This window comes from Scyliorhinus torazame, chromosome 5 (genome assembly GCF_047496885.1).
Source record: "Scyliorhinus torazame isolate Kashiwa2021f chromosome 5, sScyTor2.1, whole genome shotgun sequence".
NCBI classification, from domain to species: domain Eukaryota; kingdom Metazoa; phylum Chordata; class Chondrichthyes; order Carcharhiniformes; family Scyliorhinidae; genus Scyliorhinus; species Scyliorhinus torazame.
Genome location: NC_092711.1, coordinates 183411288 through 183433143, shown reverse-complemented (window position 1 = coordinate 183433143; position 21856 = coordinate 183411288). Strand labels below are relative to the sequence as shown.

Here is a 21856-nt window from a genome sequence, read left to right as displayed (position 1 = left end):
CCTTCTTTGGGATTCTAGCATTCTCCCCGCCCCCCCCCCCCCACCCCCACCCCACCCCCCGCCCCCGCTGCGCTAAATACGAGCACCATGATTAGTTTGTCTAGTGCTTTGAAAAGGCCCTGGGAATGTAAATCGGGATGGATCTGAATAGGAAGAGGAACCTCGGCAACACCTTCATTTTGATCGTCTGGACTCTTCCCGTGAGGGAGAGTGGAAGTATATTCCATCTTTGCAGGTTCTTTTCTACTTCCTCCGTCAGACTGGTGAGGATCCATTTGTGGATCTCTTTCCCGTCATGGGCTATTTGGATCCCCAGGTAGCGGAATTTGTGTCGGGCTTGTTTAAACCGCAGTGCCGTTAGTGCTGCCCCACCTACTTGTGGGTGTACCGGGAAGATTCTGAGAAGGCTACACACTCTTTCAGGAGTGCGATGATTCCGTCCATGCTGCTTTGTGGGTCTGAAATGTAGAGGAGCAGGGCATCTGCATAGAGTGAGACTCTGTGCTCTCTACCACCCCTTTAGACCCCCCTCCAGCTTTTTGTTGCTCTGAGCTGAATTGCTAGTGGCTCGATCGCTAGAGCAAACTGCAGCGGGGTCACTGGGCATCCTTGTCTGGTGCCCCTGTGCAGCTGGAAATATCGGGAGATGGTGTTGTTTGTCCGTACGCTCGCCATGGGAGCGCTGAAAAAATGTTTTACTGAGGAGGTGAATCCTGTTCCAAGCCCGAACCTCTCCAGGACCTTTCTGAGGTATTTCCATTCGACTCTTCCATTCGAAGGCCTTTTCTGCGTCGAGGGAGACCATCACCTCTGGTGTTCACTCCATGGATGGGGTCATAATCACGTTCAGCAGGCGCCTAATATTCGAAGTAAGCTGTCTACCTTTGACAAAGCCCGCCTGGTCCTCTGCGACCACCTCTGGCACGCAGTCTTCTGGCCTTTTGGCCAGAACCTTGGCCACTATTTTGGCATCCGCGTTTAGCAGTGAGATGGGTCTGTATGACCCACATTCCGTTGGGTCTTTGTCCTTCTTAGATATCAGCGATATTGAGGCCTGTGCTAGCGTGGGTGGCAGTGTGCCCTTAGCCAGCGATTCTGTGAACATCTCCCACAGGTGCGGGGCCAGTGCTGTCGCACATTGTTTGTAGAAGTCCGCCGGGAACCTGTCTGGTCCCGGCGCCTTCCCCGCCTGCATGGAGCTAATGCTGTCCATGATCTCTCCCAATGCTAGGGGTGCTTCCGTGTCCCGTCCTCTGGCCTCCCCCACGACTGTTATGTCCAGTCCATCAAGGAACCGTTTCATCCCAGACTCGCCCCTTGGGGGCTCTGAGGTGTACAACGTGGAGGGTGAGACCTCCCCGTTCTGGTTGTTCTCCGTTTACTCTGCTATGGCCCACAATATCTTTTCGTTGAAGGCCTTGTCTGCTAGTAGGGCAACGTCCAACCTCCATGTGGGGCGTTGGGCCCTGCCCGTCTCCAGCCTCACATCCATGTAGTGTGGAGCATGGTATGATATCACCATTATGGAGTATCCCACTTTGTCTATCCCCTGAAGCACCTTTTTCCCCACCACAAAGAAGTCAATTCTGGTGTATACGTTGTGTACTGGGAAGAAGAAAGAGAACTCCTTCTCCCCTGGATGGGTGAACCTTCAGGGGTCCACCACTCCCATCTGTTCCACAAAGTGAACGGGTTCCCGTGCCATGATCGAGGTTTTCCTCATTTTGGGTTTTGATCTGTCAGCCGTTGGATCCAGTACACAGTTGAAGCCCCCCCCCCTCCCCCCCGCTACCCCCCACCCCCCACCCCATGATTCGTCAGTGCGTCGCTATGTCCGGGATTTCTGCTATGCTCCTCTTGATGAAGCTCGTGTCATCCCAGTTGGATGCGCACACGTGAACTAGTACTATTGATGCCCCATCCAGGGCCATGCTGACCGTGACGTACCGTCCCCCTGGGTCTGTAACCGACGTTGTCGCCTTAAACATCGTCCATTTGCTGATCAGTGTTGCCTCCCCCCTGGCCCGCTTCCCGTAGCAGGAATGGTAGGTCTGTCCCACCCAGTCCTTTCTTACCCACAGTCGGTCCCGCTCTCCCAAGTACGTCTCTTGAGGAAGATTATGTCGGCCTTCATATTTCTTAAGTGGATGAGGACTCTGGATCTTTTCACTGGGCTGTTGAGTCCCCTTACGTTCCATGTGGCTATCCTGGTGGGGTGCTCAGTCCCCTCGCTCCTGTGGGATTAACCACATTTACCTGGTGGGCGTGCCCTCCGGGGTTCCACTTGGTTAGGGGGCTTTCCAGGATGGCCGCTGTCGCTGCTCTCTCCATGCGGTTGGGCCCCTGCGCTCCGGGGTCTCCCTTCGTCCAGGGGGCACCCGACATGCCCGCCTGCTGTGCGACCGCCACGCGAGTAGCCCCCTGCACTCTGGGGTCTCCTTCGCCCATAGACCGTACTTGGTGGATGCTTGCAGCAATTCTTTGTTCCGAGCCCTCCATTGTAGCACTTTGTAGCCCTTTTGTTATTCCTTTTCTAGCCTTGTTTGTCCCTCCATCCCTGTGTTCCTCACCCCCTGGTCCCTCCCTTCCTGTGACCCCTCCCCCCCGGTCGCACCCTTTCCTCCCCTTTTCTCCCCCTCTCCCGTATATCCCTCCTCTGTCCCTCTTTCCCCTGCTCCTATCCCCGTTTTCCCTCCCGCCTCTGTTGAGTGCCCCCCCCCTGCCTGGCACCTTCCCCCCTGTTGGTGGCGCACTGCGGCCCTGCTTTTTTGCATGTCCCCAGCGCTAGCCTTCTTGCTTGTGCGGTGACCACCCTCTCGGGAGTTACTGTCTCGCTTCTCCTTTGCCCAGCCTTTGCGTTTTTCTGCCCACTCATCTCCCATCCTACCCTGCGCTCACCTTGCTTGCTTACCGTTCTCCGCTATTCTCGTTCCCTCGTGCTGGGGCCTGGTCTCCCACCTGTGGCGATCCCTCACGATTCGGTCCGCGTTTGCTGTGGTAACGTGGCCGAGCGGTCTAATGCGCTGAATTAAGGCTCCAGTCTCCGCGGAGGGGTGGGTTTGAATCCCACCGCTGCCAGTTGTATTTCCTGTTTTGCCATCGACATTACGTTGAAGACAGAGGTTGTGCGCTCAGGCTGACAGAAAATTAAACTGGAGAGACAAGGCAAATTCTTGCAGAATGGAATGTGTGTGGGGCTCATGCCCAGAAATGCCACTGGATCAAATGCTGAATGACAGACGACAACATATATACACCCCCTCAGATCTCCCAGTACAGTCAAATACAAATAATATATAACCCCCCCCTTCCCCCCGGGTTGCTGCTGCTGCTGACCATTGTCTACCATTCTGCCAGGAAGCCCAAGAACGGTTGCCACCACCTGAAGAACACTTGGACCGATCCCCTTAAGGCAAATCTCACCCTCTCCAATTTAATAAATCCCGCTATTTTGTTGATCCTGGATTCCATGCTTGGGGGCCTCGCATCCTTCCACTGAAGAAGAATCCTTCGCCGGGCTACCAGAGATGCAAAGGGCAGAATACCAGCCTCTTCCACCTCCTGCCCTCCCGGCTCCTCTGCAACCCCAAATATTGCGAGCCCCCAGCCCGGTTTGACCCTGGATCCTACCACCCTTGACACCGTCCTCGCTACGCCCTTCCAAAATGCCTCCAGTGCTGGGCATGCCCTGAACATACGGATGTGGTTTGCTGGGCTCCCTGAGCACCTAGCACACCTGTCCTCATCCCCCCAAAACCGGCTCATCCTTGTCCCGGTCATGTGTGCCCTGTGCAGCACCTTAAACTGTATGAGGCTGAGCCTCGCGCACGAAGAGTCAGAGTTCACCCTCCCTAGGGCATGTGCCCACGTCCCCTCCTCGATCTCCTCCCCCAACTGCTCCTCCCCACCTCAACCGTGGCCTTCTCCTCATCCTGCATCACCTGGTATGTTGCCGAGATCTTGCCTTCTCCAACCCACGCCGCCGAGAGCACCCTGTCCTGTACCGACATATGGATGATAAGGGAATAGTGTAGATGGGCTTTAGAGTGGTTTCACAGGTTGGCGCAACATCGAGGGCTGAAGGGCCTGTACTGCAATGTTCTATGTTCTATGACTGAGCGCACAACGTAACATAGTTCCCAAAACCGTGCATGGTGGCAGCAGCGGGAATTCCACCACTTGCCGCCTGGCAAATGCCCTTATCTGTAGATACCTAAAGGCGCTTCCCGGGGGGGAGCCCGTACTTCTCCTCCAGCTCACCAAGGCTCGTGAACTTTCCATCCACAAACAGGTCCCCTAACCTTCTTATCGCTGCCGTGTGCCACACCAAAAACCCTCCATCTATTCGCCCAGGGACAAAACGGTGGTTCCCCCGTATTGGGGTCGACACCGAAGCCCCCACGTCCCTCCTGAGCAGCCTCCATTGCCCCCAAATTTTGAAGGCAGCCGCCATCACCGGGCTCGTGGTATACCTCATTGGAGGGAGTGGCAGCAGCGCCGTTGCCAGCGCCTCCAGGCTCGTACCCTCACAAGACGCCGTCTGCAGCCTCTTCCATGCCACCCGCCCCCATCACCCACTTGCGCACCATCGCCGCATTGGCGGCCCAGTAGTGCCCAAAGAGGTCAGGCAGCGCGAGCCCCCCACCCCCCCCCCCGTCCCTACTCCGCTCCAGGAACACCCTTCTCACCCTCGGAGTCCCTCGCGCCCACACAAACCCCGTTATGCTCCTGTTGACCCGCCTGAAGAAGGCTTTCGGGATAAGAATGGGGAGGCACAGGAACATGAGCAAAAACCTTGGGTGCACCGTCATCTTGACAGACTCCACCCTACCCGCCAGGGGCAGCGGCAACGCGTCCCACCTCTTAAATTCCTCCTCCACCAGCCTCGTTATTCCTCACTCTAACCAGATATCTACTGAATTAACCTGGTTTACACACGGAACTTGTAGGTTTTATTTTCATTTCAGACTTTCTTCATCAGCATTAAGTTTCTCCGACAAAGTGACATGTTTCCTTCAGTCAAGAACACCACAGCGTGCTGTGAACTGGAACACTAAATCGACAGTGAGGTGACATGTTTCCTTGCAGCACAAGAGACATAATCAGTCAAGAACAGCATCGATTGCTGTGAGTTGGAACATTCAGTTGACAGTGAGGTGAAATAGTCGCACAAGCTGCAGTTTACAAAATCCACCCACCAAACACTGCGGCTCATGTGAAACGTACCAGACAGCACACCACATATTTTCATCAGTGAAAGCGACTGCCAGACATCACATTCTGAACACTTTACGACCCCCTGACTTGTGCGCAGTTAATTCCAGCCCCACGTGACCCGGAGTCGAAAAACAATTGAAATTATTAACATTTCTTCGAAAAACATCTGAAGTATTTGTTCCATATCTGCCCAATATCTATAATCGACAGGTTTGCAAATGTAAATACAATTAATGTTATTAGTAACAATAATTATAATTAATTATGTCACAAATACAACAGGTTAGGCGTTAGCTAATTCTTAAACCGCCCACCCCGCGAGGTTAACTCCTCCCTGCCTCTACACAAACACACGATAGAGAAACAAAGCGGTGAAAAGAGGGGTGTAAAATAGTCTGTAAACTACAAAGATAATAATATCTTCTCAGATGCTTTTGTGCTGAACGCCTTTCTTTAATAGAGGCTATCACTTCGAGGTTTTCAGTGTCATGTTGTAATATTTTTAACTGTAGATTCATTCAATGCTCTGCAGTTATAGAAATATAGCGGCTTTACAGGGGAGAGGGGGAGAGAGAAGCGACAGAAGTCTTCTCTGTTGTAACTTTTCAACTCCTCACTTTTACTGTTCAACTTGAAGATTAATGCCCTGAAACATCGATGGACCAGAACGTTTATCAAGAAAAATGAAGGGGAAATAGGTGATTCAACACGAATGCCCATTCCATCTCTTTCTGTTGCTTAATCACCTCCAGATCCTCTGGCCGTGGAGGTGCAGATACAGTGGGTTCATAGAATCATAGAATTTACAGTTCAGAAGGAGGCCATTCGGCCCACCGAGTCTGCATCGGCCCTTGGAAAGAGCACCCTATTTATTTATTTTAAATATAAATTTTTATTAAAGTTTTGCAACATTTTTCATAATAAGCAATAGTAAAAATACTAACACAACAAAATAGAGTGAATATTAACATAGTGCAGAAAGAGAATATAGGATAGCAATTAACTAGACCTTCCGCGACTCGCCTCAGTCTTCCCACACTCTCCCAATGGAACACTCACACACACCCCCGCCCACTCACTCCTATGGATTGCTGCTGCTGCCTAAATTTAATTTTCCCTGAGAAAGTCGACGAACGGTATTATGCACCCGCCCAACAGCAGCATCTCTGTACACTTGGCAAAATTATTTACACACATAAATAGGCATCTGTTTGTGGTGTTGGCCCTTGCTTCTCCCCGACAGATTTCGCTGCCGTTGTCGTCTCGTGCTCACATCCGTCTTCCCCGTTTTCTTTGTTCCTGTGGATGGCAGGTTTGTTAACGTTTCCCTGCCTCCCCCCTCTACCTCCCTGGCTCTCCTCTATTGTCCCCTCTCTCTTCCCTCTACTCCCCCCCCCCCCCGCACTGTAATTCACCTTTCCTTCCTCTTAGATTTAGCTGTTCCCGCCCCCGCCCCCCCCCCCCCCCCCACCCCTATCTCGCCCTCTCATGCTACTTTCCCCTGTTTCTTGGCTACCTGGCTATTCTTCTGCTTGTTTGTTGGCCACAATCAGGTATGGAACAATTGGTTGAATGGCTCTCACGTTCTGTGGAAGCCGTCGTCTGACCCTCGGATGGCGAATTTGATTTTCTCCATTTGGAGAGATTCCAAGAGGTCGGACAGCCAGTCTGCAGCTTTGGATGGTGCTGCTGACCGCCAGCTGAACAGGATTCTATGGCGGGTGATCAGGGAGGCAAAGGCGAGGGCTTCTGCCCTCCTCCCCAGGAATAGATCTGGCTGGTCTGAAACCCCGAAGACCGCCGCTTTAGGGCATTGGTCCACCCTCACCCCCACCACTTTGGAGCTTGCATCGAAGAAGGCTGTCCAGTACTCCACATGTCTGGGGCAAGACCAGACCATGTGGGCGTGGTTGGCCGTGCCTCCTTGGCACCGTTCACATCTATCCTCCACCTCCAGGAAGAACCAGCTCATACAAGTTCTTGTTAAAGGGGCTTTATGTACCACGTTTAGTTGCGTCAGGCTGAGCCTTGCGCACGTGGAGCTGGGGTTGACCCTATGCAGTGCTTCGCTCCAGAGTCCCCACCCTATTTCGATCCCCAGGTCCTCCTCCCACTTCATTCTTGTTGCGTCCAGTACGGTGTCGGCCCTTTCTACCAGTCGGTCATAGATGTCGCTACAGTTTCCTTTATCTTGTATGCTTGCATCCAGTAACTCTTCCAGTAGTGTCTGTCGTGGTGTTTGTGGGTATGTCCTTGTCTCCTTTCGTAGGAAGTTTCTTAGTTGCAGGTACCTTAGCTCGTTCCCCCTGGCTAGCTGGAATTTCTCTGTCAGTTCGCCCAGAGTTGCGATCCTGCCGTCCGTGTCTAGGTCCCTGACTGTCAGTGTCCCTCCGTCCTACCCCCACCTTTTGAAGGTGGCGTCAGTCAGCGCTGGTCTGAGCCTTTGGTTGTTGCAGATGGGAGCTTTGCCCGACATTTTGGTTAGGCCATTTTGCTGCCGTAGTTGGTTTCAGGACTGGAGGGTGGCTTTTACCACCGGGCTGCTGGAGTGTTCCTTAGGTGGGGATGGGAGTGCCACCGTGGCTAGGGCCCGGAGAGAGGTCCGCTTGCAGGAGGTCTCCTCCACGTGCACCCATTCAGCTTCTGGCTCCTTGATCCATCCCCTTGCACTCTCGGCCATCGTCGCCCTATGGTAACGTTGTAGGTTTCGGAAGGCTACCCCCTGGGTTTTGTTTTTTGTAAGACCTTCTTTGGGATTCTAGCATTCTCCCCGCCCCCCCCCCCCCACCCCCACCCCCCCCCCCCCCCGCCCCCGCCGCGCTAAATACGAGCACCATGATTAGTTTGTCTAGTGCTTTGAAAAGGCCCTGGGAATGTAAATCGGGATGGATCTGAATAGGAAGAGGAACCTCGGCAACACCTTCATTTTGATCGTCTGGACTCTTCCCGTGAGGGAGAGTGGAAGTATATTCCATCTTTGCAGGTTCTTTTCTACTTCCTCCGTCAGACTGGTGAGGATCCATTTGTGGATCTCTTTCCCGTCATGGGCTATTTGGATCCCCGGGTAGCGGAATTTGTGTCGGGCTTGTTTAAACCGCAGTGCCGTTAGTGCTGCCCCACCTACTTGTGGGTGTACCGGGAAGATTCTGAGAAGGCTACACACTCTTTCAGGAGTGCGATGATTCCGTCCATGCTGCTTTGTGGGTCTGAAATGTAGAGGAGCAGGGCATCTGCATAGAGTGAGACTCTGTGCTCTCTACCACCCCTTTAGACCCCCCTCCAGCTTTTTGTTGCTCTGAGCTGAATTGCTAGTGGCTCGATCGCTAGAGCAAACAGCAGCGGGGTCACTGGGCATCCTTGTCTGGTGCCCCTGTGCAGCTGGGAATATCGGGAGATGGTGTTGTTTGTCCGTACTCTCGCCATGGGAGCGCTGAAAAAATGTTTTACTGAGGAGGTGAATCCTGTTCCAAGCCCGAACCTCTCCAGGACCTTTCTGAGGTATTTCCATTCGACTCTTCCATTCGAAGGCCTTTTCTGCGTCGAGGGAGACCTTCACCTCTGGTGTTCACTCCATGGATGGGGTCATAATCATGTTCAGCAGGCGCCTAATATTCGAAGTAAGCTGTCTACCTTTGACAAAGCCCGCCTGGTCCTCTGCGACCACCTCTGGCACGCAGTCTTCTGGCCTTTTGGCCAGAACCTTGGCCACTATTTTGGCATCCGCGTTTAGCAGTGAGATGGGTCTGTATGACCCACATTCCATTGGGTCTTTGTCCTTCTTAGATATCAGCGATATTGAGGCCTGTGCTAGCGTGGGTGGCAGCGTGCCCTTAGCCAGCGATTCTGTGAACATCTCCCACAGGTGCGGGGCCAGTGCTGTCGCAAATTGTTTGTAGAAGTCCGCCGGGAACCTGTCTGGTCCCGGCGCCTTCCCCGCCTGCATGGAGCTAATGCTGTCCATGATCTCTCCCAATGCTAGGGGTGCTTCTGTGTCCCGTCCTCTGGCCTCCCCCACGACTGTTATGTCCAGTCCATCAAGGAACCGTTTCATCCCAGACTCGCCCCTTGGGGGCTCTGAGGTGTACAACGTGGAGGGTGAGACCTCCCCGTTCTGGTTGTTCTCCGTTTACTCTGCTATGGCCCACAATATCTTTTCGTTGAAGGCCTTGTCTGCTAGTAGGGCAACGTCCAACCTCCATGTGGGGCGTTGGGCCCTGCCCGTCTCCAGCCTCACATCCATGTAGTGTGGAGCATGGTATGATATCACCATTATGGAGTATCCCACTTTGTCTATCCCCTGAAGCACCTTTTTCCCCACCACAAAGAAGTCAATTCTGGTGTATACGTTGTGTACTGGGAAGAAGAAAGAGAACTCCTTCTCCCCTGGATGGGTGAACCTTCAGGGGTCCACCACTCCCATCTGTTCCACAAAGTGAACGGGTTCCCGTGCCATGATCGAGGTTTTCCTCATTTTGGGTTTTGATCTGTCAGCCGTTGGATCCAGTACACAGTTGAAGCCCCCCCCCCTCCCCCCCGCTACCCCCCACCCCCCACCCCATGATTCGTCAGTGCGTCGCTATGTCCGGGATTTCTGCTATGCTCCTCTTGATGAAGCTCGTGTCATCCCAGTTGGATGCGCACACGTGAACTAGTACTATTGATGCCCCATCCAGGGCCATGCTGACCGTGACGTACCGTCCCCCTGGGTCTGTAACCGACGTTGTCGCCTTAAACATCGTCCATTTGCTGATCAGTGTTGCCTCCCCCCTGGCCCGCTTCCCGTAGCAGGAATGGTAGGTCTGTCCCACCCAGTCCTTTCTTACCCACAGTCGGTCCCGCTCTCCCAAGTACGTCTCTTGAGGAAGATTATGTCGGCCTTCATATTTCTTAAGTGGATGAGGACTCTGGATCTTTTCACTGGGCTGTTGAGTCCCCTTACGTTCCATGTGGCTATCCTGGTGGGGTGCTCAGTCCCCTCGCTCCTGTGGGATTAACCACATTTACCTGGTGGGCGTGCCCTCCGGGGTTCCACTTGGTTAGGGGGCTTTCCAGGATGGCCGCTGTCGCTGCTCTCTCCATGCGGTTGGGCCCCTGCGCTCCGGGGTCTCCCTTCGTCCAGGGGGCACCCGACATGCCCGCCTGCTGTGCGACCGCCACGCGAGTAGCCCCCTGCACTCTGGGGTCTCCTTCGCCCATAGACCGTACTTGGTGGATGCTTGCAGCAATTCTTTGTTCCGAGCCCTCCATTGTAGCACTTTGTAGCCCTTTTGTTATTCCTTTTCTAGCCTTGTTTGTCCCTCCATCCCTGTGTTCCTCACCCCCTGGTCCCTCCCTTCCTGTGACCCCTCCCCCCCGGTCGCACCCTTTCCTCCCCTTTTCTCCCCCTCTCCCGTATATCCCTCCTCTGTCCCTCTTTCTGTTCCCTGCTCCTATCCCCGTTTTCCCTCCCGCCTCTGTTGAGTGCCCCCCCTGCCTGGCACCTTCCCCCCTGTTGGTGGCGCACTGCGGCCCTGCTTTTTTGCATGTCCCCAGCGCTAGCCTTCTTGCTTGTGCGGTGACCACCCTCTCGGGAGTTACTGTCTCGCTTCTCCTTTGCCCAGCCTTTGCGTTTTTCTGCCCACTCATCTCCCATCCTACCCTGCGCTCACCTTGCTTGCTTAACGTTCTCCGCTATTCTCGTTCCCTCGTGCTGGGGCCTGGTCTCCCACCTGTGGCGATCCCTCACGATTGACAATAATGATAATTATATGGACCACAAAAGGAACAGGTTAGCTGTTAGCTACTTTTTACCCGCCCCCCCTCCCCAAACAACTTAAACTCGTTCCCCCCCAGCTTCGAACTCACACACGTGATAGCCATCGGAGCAACCCATTGTGGTTCTGACTGGAGATGACCTGTTTGTTACACAGTTTTGATAAGCTGACGGAGCTGGCTCGAGATTGCCAAGGGGTCTTCACAATGCCTTTGCTTCTGATCCAACGAGAAAATGGTGGAAAATCTCAGCAGGTCTGGCAGCATCTGTAGGGAGAGAAAAGATGTAACGTTTCGAGTCCAATTACTCTTTGTCAATCTATCTCAGTATCAAGGAAGTGCACGATTCGGTATGCAGTTTATGTGGTAGCGTGGCCGAGCGGTCTAAGGCGCTGGATTAAGGCTCCAGTCTCAGCGGAGGCGTGGGTTCGTATCCCACCGCTGCTAGATGTATTTCCTGTTTTGCCATCGACATTACGTTGGCAACCTTCTGTTGAACACAGAGGTTGTGCGCTCAGGCTGACTGAAAAAAATACTGGATCGGCAAGGCAAATTCTTGCAGAAGGGAATGTGTGTGGGGCTCATGCCCAGAAATGCCACTGGATCAAATGCTGAATGACAGATGACAACATTGGGTTCAATCAGCAACTGGATTCTAAATAGAGAACTCTGCAGAAGGGATATGCCGACTTGAAATGAGAACTCGATTTCTCTCTTCATTCATCTGAGGAAAGAGCAGTGCTCCGAAAGCTCGTGATTTGAATAAAACCTGTTGGACTTTAATAGAGTAAGAATTCTTACTCTATTTCTCTATTTCGACGTTGCCAAGGGCTCATCCCAACTAATTTGGTTCTGATCTCTTTCAGGGTGAGTGCCAGTGAATGGCATGACGTTCTTTGTGTTGAACGTGGTAGCGTGGCCGAGCGGTCTAAGGCGCTGGATTTAGGCTCCAGTCTCTGCGGGGGCGTGGGTTCGAATCCCACCGCTGCCAGGAATGTTTTTAGTTATGGCCATAGATTAGATTGAATACAGAGATTGTCCAGAGATCTGACTGAAAAAGAAGAAAGAGACAATGCAATCGCGATCTGTTCTTTGGGGATGAAGTGTGTGGGGGCTTGAGGCTCTTTCACAGATCTGGCACTGGATCAAAACGATGAATGACAGACAACACCACTAATTTCAGAACCACGACTGGATTGTTACTCGAAAACTCGGCAGAAGAGTCAAACTGACTCGAAATTAGAACTCTCTTTCTCTCTTCACAGATGCTGCATTTTCTCTTTTCCCTTCTGATTTCCTGTGTCAACAGGATAATTGTTTTACTGCAAACGTTGAGCCTATATTCGCAATGCAGAATTAAAATGGTGGGCTTGCGATTTTCAAACGGAATTCACGTACGCTTCTCATTATTCCTCATTCTGACCAATACCTACAGAATTAACCTGGTTTACCCACGAAACCTGTAAGTTTTATTTTCATTTCAGACTTTCTTCATCAGCGTTAAGTTTCTGCGATAAAGTGACATGTTTCCTTGCAGCACAAGAGACAAATCAGTCAAGAACAGCATCGATTGCTGTGAGTTGGAACGTTCAATTGACAGTGAGATGAAATAGTCGCACAAGCTGAAATTCCCCAAACCCGCCCCCCAAACACGGCAGCTCCTGTGAAACGGACAAGACAGAACACGACAGATATTTATTAGTGAAAGGAACTGCCGCCCATCACATTCTGAACTCTTTCGTCGTGTTACGGTCACCTGACTAGCGCGCAGTTAATGCCGAACCCACAGTACACGGAGTCTTTTCAGAATTGAAATTAATAAATATTTCTTCGAAAAACAAATGAAGTATTTTGTCCTGAGCTGTTCAATATCTACATTCACCAGGTTTTGAAATGTAAACACAATTAATTTTATTATTGACAAGAATGATAATTACATATACCACAAAATGTAGAGTTTAGCTGTCAGCTAATTCTTAACCGCGACCCGCAACACACTTTAACTCGTCCCAGCTTCTAACTCGCACACGTGATAGCTCGCCATCGTTGTATTTCTGACTGGAGATGACTTGTTTGTTACACAGTTCTGATTAGCTGAGGGAGCATGCTCGAGATTGCCAAGGGCTCTTCACAATGCCCTTGCTTCTGATCTAAAGAGAAAATGGTGGAAAATCTCAGCAGGTCTGGCAGCATCTGTAGGGAGAGAAAAGAACTAACGTTTCGAGTACAATGACTCTTCGTCAAACTGATCTATCTCAGTATCACGGAAGGACACGATTCGGTTTGCGTTTTATGTAGTAGCGCGGCTGAGCGGTCTAATGTGCTGGATTACGACTAGAGGCTGTGGGGAAGCGTGGGTTCGAATCCCACCGCTGACAGTTGTATTTACAGTTTTGGCATTTACATTACGTTGAACACGCAGGTTGTGCGCTCAGTCCAACTGAAAAAGAACAAAGAGGAGAGACAAGGTAAATGTTTTGTTTTCTTGCGGAATGGAGTGTGTGTGGGGCTTGAGGCTCCTGCCCAGATATGGCACTGGATCAAATGCTGAATGACAGACGACAATATTAGTTTCAATTAACAACTGGATTCTAAATAGAGAACTCTGCAGAAGGGACATGCCGACTTGAAATGAGAACTCGATTTCTCTCTTCATTCACCTGAGGAAGGAGCAGTGCTCCGAAAGCCATGTGATTTGATACAACCTGTTGGACTTTAACCTGGTGTTATAAGACTTCTTGCTCTATTTCTCTCTTCACAGGTGCTGCATTTCCTCTTTTTCCTTCTGACTTCCAGTGTCAACAGGACAATTGTTTTAATGCAAACGTAGAGCCTATGTTCGCAATGCAGGATTAAGATGGTGATTTTCTAACGGAACTCACATGCGCTTCTCATTAGTCCTCACTCTCACCAGATATCGACAGAATTAACCTGGTTTACCCACGAAACCTGTAAGTTTTATTTTCATTTCAGACTTTCTTCATCAGTGTTAAGTTTCTGCGATAAAGTGACATGTTTCCTTGTAGCACAAGTGACAAGTCAGTCAAGAACAGCTTCGATTGCTGTGAGTTTGAACATTCAATTGATAGTGAGGTGAAATAGTCGCACATGCTGAAATTCACAAAACCCTGCCACCAAACACTGCGGCTCCTGTGAAACGGACAAGACAGCACACGACAGATATTTATGAATGAAACCATCTGTCGTCCATCACATTCTGAACTCTTGCAGGTCGTGTTAGGTGACCTTATTAGTGCGCAGGTAATGCCGAACCCACATTACACGGGGTCTTTTCAGAATTGAAATTAAGAAATATTTCTTCTCAATACACCTGAGGTATTTTGTCCTTAGCTGTTCAATATCTACAGTCAACAGGTTTTGAAATGTAAACACAATTAATTTTATTATTGACAATAATGATAATTATATGTACCACAAAAGCAACAGGTTAGCTGTTAGCTACTTTTTACCCGCGCCCCCTCCCCAAACAACTTAAACTCGTTCCCCCCAGCTTCGAACTCACACACGTGATAGCCATCGGAGCAACCCATTGTGCTTCTGACTGGAGATTACTTGTTTGTTACACAGTTCTGATAAGCTGACGGAGTTGGCTCGAGATTGCCAAGGGGTCTTCACAATGCCTTTGCTTCTGATCCAACGAGAAAGTGTTTGTGTCCCAGAATTAAGATGGTGGAATTGGGGTTTTGTAACGGAACCACGTAGGCTTCTCATCATTCCTGATTCTAACGAGGTGGCCGGAGAATTAACCTGGTTTACCCATGTAACCTACAGGTTTTATTTTCATTTCAGACTTTCTTCATCAGCGTTAAATTTCTCCGACAAAGTGACATGTTTCCTTGCTTAGTGCTTAGTGACTGCTTCAGTCAAGAACACCACCGATCGCTGTGAGCTGGAACATTAAATCGACAGTGAGGTGAAATTGGCCCACAAGCTGCAATTTACAAAATCCACCCACCAAACACTGCGGCTCATGTGAAACGTACAAGACAGCACACCACATATTTTCATCAGTGAAAGCGACTGCCAGACATCACATTCTGAACACTTTACGCAGTTAATTCCAACCCCACTTGACCCGATGTCGAAAAACAATTGAAATTATTAATATTTATTCGAAGGTTTGCAAACGTAAATGCAATTAATGTTATTAATAACAATAATTATAATTAAATATGCCACAAATACAACAGGTTAGACGTTAGCTAATTTTTAAATCGCCCAATCCACAAGGTTAACTCGTCCCTGCCTCTGCCCAAACACACGATAGACAAACAAAGTGGTGAAAAGAGGGGTGTAAAATAGTCTGTAAAGTACAAATATAATATCTTTTCAGATGCCTTTGTGCCGAACGTCTTTCTTTAATAGTGACTATCACTTCGAGGTTTACAGGTGCAGTTGTAATATTTATAACTGGAGATGATTTATGTTTGTTACACAGTTCATGATGATCTGATCAGCTGACGGAACAGGCTCGACGTTGCAAAGGTCTCATCCCAACTACTTTGCTTCTGGTCTATTTCAGGATGAGTGCCCGTGAAGGGCATCATGAGCGCTGCGTTTAATGTGGTAGCGTGGCCGAGCGGTCTCTGTCGATGGGTTTAGGCTCCAGTCTCTCCGTGGGCGCTTCTTCGAATTCCATTGCTGCCGGAAAAGTTTTCCGTTTTGGCCACAGATTTCATTGAATACAGAGGGTGTGCGCTGTGTTTGACTGAAAAAGAAGAACGTGGGGAGACAATGCAAACGTGATCTCTTCTTGGGGAATGGCGTGTGTGGGGGACTTGAGGCCCTTCCACAGATCTGGCACTGGATCAAAACGCTGAATGACAGACGACACCACTAATTTCAGATCAACGACTGGATTGTTAATCGAGAACTCGGCAGAAGAGTGAAACTGACTCGAAATTAGAATTCTATTTCCCTCTTCACAGATGCTGCATCTTCTCTTTTCCCCTCTGATTTCTAGCGTCAACATGATAATTGTTTTAATGCTAAAGTAGAGCCTATGTTCGCAATGCTGAATTAAGATGGTTGGCTTGCGATTCAATATGAGCCAAATTAAGAAACAGTTTATTGAGAAACACGATAGACAAACAAAGTGGTGAAAAGAGGGGTGTAAAACTGTCTGTAATGTACAAAGATAATAATATATTTTCAGATGCCTTTGTGCCGAACATCTTTCTTTAATTGACGCTATCCCTTCGAGGTTTACAATGTCCTGTTGTCATATTTATAACTGGAGATGTTTTCTGTTTGTGACACAGTTCATGATGACGGAGCAGGGTCGACGTTGCCAAAGGCTCACCCCAGCGACATTGCTTCTGATCTATTTCAGGATGAGTGCCAGTGAAGGGCATGATGAGCTTTGTGCTTAATGTGGTAGCGTAGCCGAGGGGTATAACGCGCTGGATATAGACTCCAGACTTTGCGTGGGCGTTGGTTCGACTCCTACCGGAACGCTTTTAGTTTTGGCCATACATTAGAATGAATACAGTGGGTGTGCACTGTATCTGACTGAAAAAGAAGAAAGAGACAATGCAATCGCGATCTGTTCTTTGGGGATGAAGTGTGTGGGGGCTTGAGGCTCTTTCACAGATCTGGCACTGGATCAAAACGATGAATGACAGACAACACCACTAATTTCAGAACCACGACTGGATTGTTACTCGAACACTCGGCAGAAGAGTCAAACTGACTCGAAATTAGAACTCTCTTTCTCTCTTCACAGATGCTGCATTTTCTCTTTTCCCTTCTGATTTCCAGTGTCAACAGGATAATTGTTTTAATGCAAACGTTGAGCCTATATTCGCAATGCAGAATTAAAATGGTGGGCTTGCGATTTTCAAACGGAATTCACGTACGCTTCTCATTATTCCTCATTCTGACCAATACCTACAGAATTAACCTGGTTTACCCACGAAACCTGTAAGTTTTATTTTCATTTCAGACTTTCTTCATCAGCGTTAAGTTTCTGCGATAAAGTGACATGTTTCCTTGCAGCACAAGAGACAAGTCAGTCAAGAACAGCATCGATTGCTGTGAGTTGGAACGTTCAATTGACAGTGAGATGAAATAGTCGCACAAGCTGAAATTCCCCAAACCCGCCCCCCAAACACTGCGGCTCCTGTGAAACGGACAAGACAGAACACGACAGATATTTATTAGTGAAAGGAACTGCCGCCCATCACATTCTGAACTCGTTCGTCGTGTTACGGTCACCTGACTAGCGCGCAGGTAATGCCGAACCCACAGTACACGGAGTCTTTTCAGAATTGAAATTAATAAATATTTCTTCGGAAAACACCTGAAGTATTTTGTCCTGAGCTGTTCAATATCTACATTCACCAGGTTTTGAAATGTAAACACAATTAATTTTATTATTGACAAGAATGATAATTACATATACCACAAAATGTAGAGTTTAGCTGTCAGCTAATTCTTAACCGCGACCCTCAACACACTTTAACTCGTTCCAGCTTCTAACTCGCACACGTGATAGCTCGCCATCGTTGTATTTCTGACTGGAGATGACTTGTTTGTTACACAGTTCTGATTAGCTGAGGGAGCAGGCGCGAGATTGCCAAGGGCTCTTCACAATGCCCTTGCTTCTGATCTAAAGAGAAAATGCTGGAAAATCTCAGCAGGTCTGGCAGGAACTGGAGGGAGAGAAAAGAACTAACGTTTCGAGTACAATGACTCTTCGTCAAACTGATCTATCTCTGTATCACGGAAGGACACGATTCGGTAAGAGTTTTATGTAGTAGCGCGGCTGAGCGGTCTAATGTGCTGGATTACGACTAGAGGCTGTGGGGAAGCGTGGGTTCGAATCCCACCGCTGACAGTTGTATTTACAGTTTTGGCATTTACATTACGTTGAACACGCAGGTTTTGCGCTCAGTCTAACTGAAAAAGAACAAAGAGGAGAGACAAGGTAAATGTTTTGTTTTCTTGCGGAATGGAGTGTGTGTGGGGCTTGAGGCTCCTGCCCAGATATGGCACTGGATCAAATGCTGAATGACAGACGACAATATTAGTTTCAATTAACAACTGGATTCTAAATAGAGAACTCTGCAGAAGGGACATGCCGACTTGAAATGAGAACTCGATTTCTCTCTTCATTCACCTGAGGAAGGAGCAGTGCTCCGAAAGCCATGTGATTTGATACAACCTGTTGGACTTTAACCTGGTGTTATAAGACTTCTTGCTCTATTTCTCTCTTCACAGGTGCTGCATTTCCTCTTTTTTCCTTCTGACTTCCAGTGTCAACAGGACAATTGTTTTAATGCAAACGTAGAGCCTATGTTCGCAATGCAGGATTAAGATGGTGATTTTCTGACGGAATTCACATGCGCTTCTCATTAGTCCTCACTCTAACCAGATATCGACAGAATTAACCTGGTTTACCCACGAAACCTGTAAGTTTTATTTTCATTTCAGACTTTCTTCATCAGTGTTAAGTTTCTGCGATAAAGTGACATGTTTCCTTGTAGCACAAGTGACAAGTCAGTCAAGAACAGCTTCGATTGCTGTGAGTTTGAACATTCAATTGATAGTGAGGTGAAATAGTCGCACATGCTGAAATTCACAAAACCCTGCCACCAAACACTGCGGCTCCTGTGAAACGGACAAGACAGCACACGACAGATATTTATGAATGAAACCATCTGTCGTCCATCACATTCTGAACTCTTGCAGGTCGTGTTAGGTGACCTTATTAGTGCGCAGGTAATGCCGAACCCACATTACACGGGGTCTTTTCAGAATTGAAATTAAGAAATATTTCTTCTCAATACACCTGAGGTATTTTGTCCTTAGCTGTTCAATATCTACAGTCACCAGGTTTTGAAATGTAAACACAATTAATTTTATTATTGACAATAATGATAATTATATGTACCACAAAAGCAACAGGTTAGCTGTTAGCTACTTTTTACCCGCGCCCCCCTCCCCAAACAACTTAAACTCGTTCCCCCCAGCTTCGAACTCACACACGTGATAGCCATCGGAGCAACCGATTGTGCTTCTGACTGGAGATGACTTGTTTGTTCCACAGTTCTGATAAGCTGACGGAGTTGGCTCGAGATTGCCAAGGGGTCTTCACAATGCCTTTGCTTCTGATCCAACGAGAAAATGGTGGAAAATCTCAGCAGGTCTGGCAGCATCTGTAGGGAGAGAAAAGCTGTAACGTTTCGAGTCCAATTACTCTTTGTCAAACTGATCTATCTCAGTATCAAGGAAGGGCACGATTCGGTGCGTATTTAATGTGGTAGCGTGGCCGAGCGGTCTAAGGCGCTGGATTAAGGCTCCAGTCTCTGCGGAGGCGTGGGTTCGAATCCCACCGCTGCCAGTTGTATTTCCTGTTTTGTCATCGACATTACGTTGAACACCGAGGTTGTGCGCTCAGGCTGACTGAAAAAAAAACTGGATCGGCAAGGCAAATTCTTGCAGAAGGGAATGTGTGTGGAGCTCATGCCCAGAAATGCCACTGGATCAAATGCTGAATGACAGATGACAACATTGGTTTCAATCAGCAACTCAGTTCTAAATAGAGAACTCTGCAGAAGGGACATGCCGACTTGAAATGAGAACTCGATTTCTCTCTTCATTCATCTGAGGAAAGAGCAGTGCTCCGAAAGCTAGTGATTTGATTCAAACCTGTTGGACTTTAATCTGGTGTTGTCAGACTTCTTACTCTATTTCTCTCATCACAGATGCTGTATTTTCTATTTTCACTTCAGATGTCCGGTTGCCACAGTATAATTATTTCAATGCAATCGCAGAGCTTGTGTTTGTGTCCCAGAATTAAGATGGTGGAATTGGGGTTTTGTAACGGAAAAACGTAGGCTTCTCATCATTCCTGATTCTAACGCGGTGGCCGGAGAATTAACCTGGTTTACCCATGAAACCTACAGGTTTTATTTTCATTTCAGACTTTCTTCATCAGCGTTAAGTTTCTCCGACAAAGTGACATGTTTCCTTGCAGCACTAGTGACTGCTTCAGTCAAGAACACCACCGATTGCTGTGAGCTGGAACATTAAATCGACAGTGAGGTGAAATTGGCCGACAAGCTGCAATTTCCAAAATCCACCCACCAAACACTGCGGCTCATGTGAAACGTACAAGACAGCACACGACATATTTTCATCAGTGAAAGCGACTGCCAGACATCACATTCTGAACACTTTACGCAGTTAATTCCAGCCTCACTTGAACCGGAGTCGAAAAACAATTGAAATTATGAATATTTCTTCGAAAAACACCCGAAGTATTTGTTCCTTACGTACTCACTATCTATAATCGACAGGTTTGCAAACGTAAATAAAATGAATGTTATTAATAACAATAATTATAATTAAATATGCCACAAATATAACAGGTTAGACGTCAACTAATTCTTAAACCACCCTATCCCCAAGGTTAACTCGTCCCTGCCTCTACACAAAGAAACGATAGACAAACAAAGTGGTGAAAAGAGGGGTGTAAATAGTCTGTAAAGTACAAAGATAATAATATCTTTTCTGATGCCTTTGTGCCGAAGGTTTTTCTTTAATCGAGGCTACCCCTTTGATGTTTACAATATCCTGTTTTAATATTTACAATTGGAGATGATTTCCGTTTGTTACACAGTTCATGATGAACTAATCAGCAGAAGGATAGTGCTCGACGTTGCCAAGGGCTCATCCCAACTAATTTGGTTCTGATCTCTTTCAGGATGAGTGCCAGTGAATGGCATGACGTGCTTCGTGTTGAACGTGGTAGCGTGGCCGAGCGGTCTAAGGCGCTGGATTTAGGCTCCAGTCTCTGCGGGGGCGTGGGTTCGAATCCCACCCCTGCCAGTAATGTTTTTAGTTTTGGCCATAGATTAGATTGAATACAGAGATTGTCCAGAGATCTGACTGAAAAAGAAGGAAGAGACAATGCAAACGTGATCTGTTCTTGGAGAATGGAGTATATCGGGGACTTGAGGCTTTCCCACAGATCAGGCACTGGATCAAAGCGCTGAATGACAGCAAACACCACTAATTTCAGAACCACGACTGGATTGTTACTCGAGAACTCGGCAGAAGAGTCAAACTGACTCGAAATTAGAACACTCTTTCTCTCTTCACAGGTCCTGCATTTCCTCTGTTTCCTTCTGACTTCCAGTGTCAACAGGACAATTGTTTTAATGCAAACGTAGAGCCTATGTTCGCAATGCAGGATTAAGATGGTGATTTTCTAACGGAATTCACATGCGCTTCTCATTAGTCCTCACTCTAACCAGATATCGACAGAATTAACCTGGTTTACCCACGAAACCTGTAAGTTTTATTTTCATTTCAGACTTTCTTCATCAGCGTTAAGTTTCTGCGATAAAGTGTCATGTTTCCTTGTAGCACAAGTGACAAGTCAGTCAAGAACAGCTTCGATTGCTGTGAGTTTGAACATTCAATTGACAGTGAGGTGAAATAGTCGCACATGCTGAAATTCACAAAACCCTGCCACCAAACACTGCGGCTCCTGTGAAACGGACAAGACAGCACACGACAGATATTTATGAATGAAACCATCTGTCGTCCATCACATTCTGAACTCTTGCAGGTCGTGTTAGGTGACCTTACTAGTGCGCAGGTAATGCCGAACCCACATTACACGGGGTCTTTTCAGAATTGAAATTAAGAAATATTTCTTCTCAATACACCTGAGGTATTTTGTCCTTAGCTGTTCAATATCTACAGTCACCAGGTTTTGAAATGTAAACACAATTAATTTTATTATTGACAATAATGATAATTATATGTACCACAAAAGCAACAGGTTAGCTGTTAGCTCCTTTTTACCCGCGCCCCCCTCCCCAAACAACTTAAACTCGTTCCCCCCAGCTTCGAA

At 48.4% G+C, this 21856-nt stretch overlaps 4 non-coding genes across 4 annotated transcripts; all 4 read left to right on the top strand.

The window, feature by feature from the left end:
* The first annotated feature begins 11333 nt into the window (after positions 1 to 11333).
* On the top strand, positions 11334 to 11415 carry trnal-aag (transfer RNA leucine (anticodon AAG)). Its single transcript has one exon. It is a non-coding gene; the product is annotated as a tRNA-Leu (tRNA).
* Positions 11416 to 11877: 462 nt separating this feature from the next.
* trnal-uag (transfer RNA leucine (anticodon UAG)) lies at positions 11878 to 11959 on the top strand. Its single transcript has one exon. It is a non-coding gene; the product is annotated as a tRNA-Leu (tRNA).
* Positions 11960 to 19251: 7292 nt separating this feature from the next.
* Positions 19252 to 19333, top strand: trnal-aag (transfer RNA leucine (anticodon AAG)). The gene has a single exon. It is a non-coding gene; the product is annotated as a tRNA-Leu (tRNA).
* Positions 19334 to 20741: 1408 nt separating this feature from the next.
* trnal-uag (transfer RNA leucine (anticodon UAG)) lies at positions 20742 to 20823 on the top strand. The gene has a single exon. It is a non-coding gene; the product is annotated as a tRNA-Leu (tRNA).
* Positions 20824 to 21856: the final 1033 nt, after the last annotated feature.